The sequence below is a fragment of the Anas platyrhynchos genome, chromosome 1 (assembly GCF_047663525.1).
Source record: "Anas platyrhynchos isolate ZD024472 breed Pekin duck chromosome 1, IASCAAS_PekinDuck_T2T, whole genome shotgun sequence".
NCBI classification, from domain to species: domain Eukaryota; kingdom Metazoa; phylum Chordata; class Aves; order Anseriformes; family Anatidae; genus Anas; species Anas platyrhynchos.
In genome coordinates this window covers 21,877,766-21,883,016 of record NC_092587.1, presented here as the reverse complement: position 1 = coordinate 21,883,016, position 5,251 = coordinate 21,877,766, and positions in this window count along the sequence as shown.

Genomic DNA, 5,251 nt, shown 5'->3' with positions numbered 1-5,251 from the left:
GAGCATGGGAAGTTTCAGAGAGTAAAGACAACAACAAAGACAACAGGTCAGGCTCAAGTTCTGAGAACACATACCACCAGGCTGTGACTAGCTTACTGTTCATTATGTCTGTTCTGCTCGTAGGTAATACTCCAGTAGTAATAATTATTTTCCTCTCCCCTTTCTTTTCTCACAGTAGATTGCTGACAAATATTTTAAATGGTTTTAAAAAGCGGATCAACTGTGCGCCAAGTGTTCAAAAGTGAAAAGACCTCAGAAAAAAAAAAAAAATGTATTTATTAAGGCTACATATTTAGATGGAGTCATCCTGCAACTTATTCCTAAATAAATAAATTGCAAATAATCAGTATGAAATTAAGCAAACCTTTTAATTCGTTGCCTGTAAGAACAGAAATGGTCATGGTTGGGTTTTTTCCTGCTCAACTTTCATATGAACAAAATGTAATTGAGCTGCAGCTCAAGATATGCATATGATGACTTTTTACATCCATATGGCACTATGTGGGGGAGTTCACATTAACATTTCAGCTTGGATCATGAGCACACTTTTGAAGCAAACCTCCCAGTTGTCCCCACTTCCTATATGCTTTGGTTAATGTAGCAGAGCAGTCTTGGACTCATGGGCTGGATTACTCTCAGGGGAAGCTAACCTAGAATTCGCACTCCAGGAATGCACCTAAAGCACTACAACTGCTAAGAGACCAAACCAGAGCTAGTCTGAAGTGATCCTCCAAATCACAAATCGTGTGGACATCAGTTCATCAGCAACAGCTATTTTGCTCTATAGACCTGTGCTGCCCCACACTGCTTATAAAGACAGATATAGCCCATGTTGGATTGTGATTACAGTCTTGAACGTTGTCCCCTGAGCACCAGAGCTGTAGGACTGGACTGGAGTTCTAAGATAGGTAGATCATGTAACTAATTAAAGACTGCCATGATCCATGGCATGTTTCACAAAGAAGTTTCACACCTTCTTCAACAGTTAATAAAACTCACCAGCTGTAAATAATGTACATGGTTCTCTTATATGTGTAAAGTGAAGACTGAACTCTTTTAATACAGTGGAGAATCAGAAAACATAATCTGGTGTGGGTTTTGTGCTACTGAAGTAATAGAAACTCCCTATCAGTGCTATTGGGAAGATTAACTGTACAGCGATGCAACATTCATCCAGCGTTCTGCTTTGCATTTGCAGCTTGGGAATTACCTTCATTTATCAATAGGAAGGTGATCTTAATAAATCTCTTCATTATTTAAACTCTCCTTAAAGTACAAAACAATCAATGACACTATTTTAATCAAGAAAGACCAATTGCAATGTATTCTTATGATAGTGGCATTTTCTTGTCTAAAAAAAAAAAATCACCTCAGATATCTAAAAGCCACTTTGTCTTGTCATTGGTATTAAGGTTAATGATTCTTGCCTTCTTGTGCTTCATTGCTTAACTCTGACCTAAAGACTGGTAATCACTAATGGTAGAATTAACTTAGTGCTGTACCAGACAGTTACTGAGTAGGAATACTTCTGCGGCAGAAACATTTACAGTTTCTAACTGCCACCTCATCAGTCTTCTTGTAGGGCAGCTTTGGGACCGGCAATAGGTATAGAGTTATTTGATGTGAAATACAAATACTATGTTAGATGCTAAAAGACTTCTCTACATTTTCACTGTACAACTTACAATCAGCCAGAAGACTAAGACGTGCATAGGTGGGATTTTCATTAGCATAGTTACAAAACCATTTCAAGGAGGACATATGCTCGTACACAGAAAATGAAATGGGGGAAGGTTCAGCAATTTGTCCCTGCCTTAAGCATGTCATTGCCTGAATGGGTTCAAGAAGAGTTTAGAGGTTTTAATGGGTAAATGAAATGTGCTGAAGTAAATAACATACACATTCCCATGGATTTATAGAAAGTGCATTACTTTGTAAACGCAACATAAAATTTATGTGTTCCCTAATGCCTGTAACTGCTTTTTCCCAGATTACCTTGTATTTCTCCTCAGTATTAGCTCTTCAATAATAGCCACAATTCTGGAGCAAATAAAAGACCTGTATTCAAGATTCTGCTTGACCAGGACCATGTAAAATGGAACAAAAAGCTTTTGAATTCATCCCAAAGCCTTTTCCTCAGTAGAAGAATTAATGCAAGTATTCAGTCACAAGCTTTCATGAAATAAAATATTCCATTGGGACTGTAGTACCAACGTACTGTACTGCACAATGGACTGTAGATTTCTGTCACTGGGGACAATGAAGCTGAACAAGTCTATAGAATAAAGCTTATTTGGGGAATAACTGACAAATATACGAACAGTGAGACAGGGCAATGAAGCAAACAATGTATCTGAATGAAATCAAATTAAAATAAGCAATTTAGGGTCAAACAAAAATATTTCTGTCTTTTTTTCTTTCTTTCTTTTTTTTTTTGTACTTCCTACATGCTATTTGGGGGAGGTGTTGGTTGGTTGGTTGGTTTAGGGCGGCGGGGGGGGGGACAGAGTTTGTTTTAGATATTTTTATTCAACATTAAAAAAAATAAAATAAAAGGAAATGACCTGAAAATCAATCATAATCATAGAATTTCTTGGTTTGGAAGACACCTTAAAGATCATCCAGTTCCAACCCCCCTGCCATGGGCAGAGACTCAAAAGGTTTCTCAAAACCCCATCCAGCCTGGCTTTTAACATTTCCAGGAATGGGGCTACAGATGAATGGCAGTGGGTATGCCAGAGGAGAACCCATTGGATTAGACCCCTACTGGAATATAATAGCCCTGTTATTCATTTGCCATGACAGAAACTAATTCAGATGTTCTCTTTCTGACTCATTGCAACCTGTGATTGAAACCAACACTTCCCAACATCAAGAGACTTCCCTAATTACAATCATACTCCAGGATGGGTTTCACTGTGTGTCTCCACACAAGCATTTTTCTTGGATTAGAAGTGCTATTCTGAGGCAAACCTCTTTTCCATCCCTATTTACAGCGCTTCAGATTGTGCCCCACAGCCATTTTGGAGAAAACCAACAGGATCACCCACTTGGATGAAGCCAAGCTGCAAGCTGTGCTCCTGCTCCTCTGGGCACCCAGACCTCAGAACCAGACTAGCCCCAGTCCCAGGGGACACCCCTGGGCCAGGTACAGGGTAGACATAGTGCCCTCAGAGCCCACCCTATGTATCTGTGCCTGTTGTGCTACATGACCTGCTCTGCATATCTTCTCTGCCTTTCTCTTTTCCAGTGTCTTCTGCTTTAGATCAAAAAATACGCATTATGTTTGAGCCCAGATCAATGCTGACAGGAGCGATATTTAGTCCTTTTCTCAGCTCAGGGTCATGCAGTAAAATTGCCCCAAATCCCTGCTGCTTGGGATATTATCCCTTCAGCATGCTAGATGCAGAAACACTCTATAGGCACTGGAAAAAAAAAATCAGTTTTGGGACAGGATACATATTTTACCTGGAAAAGACTGTGTGGTGAGGTGTCTCAAACATCTCTTTTTAATATTTTTGGTTCACAGAAAAAAAAATTAAAAGCTTATAATCTTTGTCAAACAGAAATAAAAAAAAAAAAAAAGAAAGAAAGAAAAAAAAAAAAAAAAGAAAAGAAAAAAGAAAGAAAGAAAGAAAGAAAGAAAGAAAGAAATGAAAAGAAAAAAAAAAAAAAAAGGCTTAAAATATCAGCATTTTTTCCACACCAAAAAAAAAAAAAATCAAGTTACTGCCAGCTCTGTCAGGAACCAGTTTTGTGTAGATAGATCCCAATATGCACTGTTGCTAACTGCTGGATGAGAGCCCACAGAAGCAATGGCTGCAAGTCAATAGTCCCATTCCCTTCTGCCACTTCTGTTTCCTAACAACAGGAAATAATCACAGCAAACACCAAATAATGGTTTACAAAAACCATTATAGGTCTTGCTAGTTATATGCTAGTTAATTAAACCAGTAGTTTTCAGGCTTGATTTTGTAGGTGAGAGGTGAGGAGTATGCTAAGTGCATTTACCACTAAGCTGAAGGTTTCATAGTGCATCATGGCCTGTGACAAATTTTGAGGACTGACAGTGGTCATCCAGAAGGTCTGGAGACCAAGATTCACTTGCCTTTTTGGTATAGGCATTTCGCAGCTCACTTAGACATATAGTAATAATGCTAAACTTTATGTATGTATATATGTATGTATGTATGTATGTATGTATGTATTTATTTATTTAGGCAAGGAAGATAAATAATCTTCTCCAGGGCAATCATTTAATCCTCAAACTGGTTTATTAGAAAAGTTTGGTAAATTTACTCCTAGCTATGGTTTTGTCTCTCCATTGACCACAGAGAGTCTCAGGGATTAACACAGAGGGATGCTAGCATTAGATGTCTACAGCCATGCTATCTAGGCATAAGCAGCCAGATCATTACTGACAAAAAAGATGACAAAATCAAAGATCTTTGATCCTGTTTCAGACACAGATTTCCTGGTGGGAGTCTGGAGGGGTTTGCCTTTTCCTAGCAGTCCTCAATGTCCCTCTCCACAGCCTCTGTGCAGACAGCTCACATGGTCCTGCTCTGAGCCATGGTTCCTCCACCACTTCTTATGAAACATTGGCCTCTCCTCACCCAGGGCCTTTGGAGAGAGATAGGAGGACAGCCTGCCCACAGCTCTCCACTGTCACCCAGGACTACGCATGGGACATGCTTGTCCTCCCTGTGCAGGAGCAAGGTCCCCCAACATGGGGTGGGCTATGGTGCTCCTTGTCATCTACTGGGGTGGGCTATGGTGCTCCTTGTCACTGCGCAGCAAGAAGCACCTGTGTCAGTACAAGTACCGTAGGTAGATTTCCACCTAAATCCAGCCTCTCTGCATAATCTAGACCAATGTCATCACAGGTGTTTTTGTAGTCACATCTCTGAACTGGAGGAGCTCTGCAGCCCCAACACATCCTTGGAAAAAGTACAAGCACGTGACTTAATTGGGAACAAGGTTTTACCATACATTAGCACAGGAATTTTCTTCCTTTCTGTGGTCCCATTGGAGGCCATGAAAATCTCTCTTTTCATACAACACCTTCCAAAGAGGAATTTGAAATTGAAGCAAACCGGTACTTGTGCTCAACTCATCTCTATTTTATTAAAATATCCCAGCATTTGTCTGCATGTGCAAAATTTCAGAAGGGGGTAATTTGGATGCAGGTTTCTCAATGCAGTGCAGATATATCCTGTGAATTAGCTGTTGTATAAACAGGATTTTAACG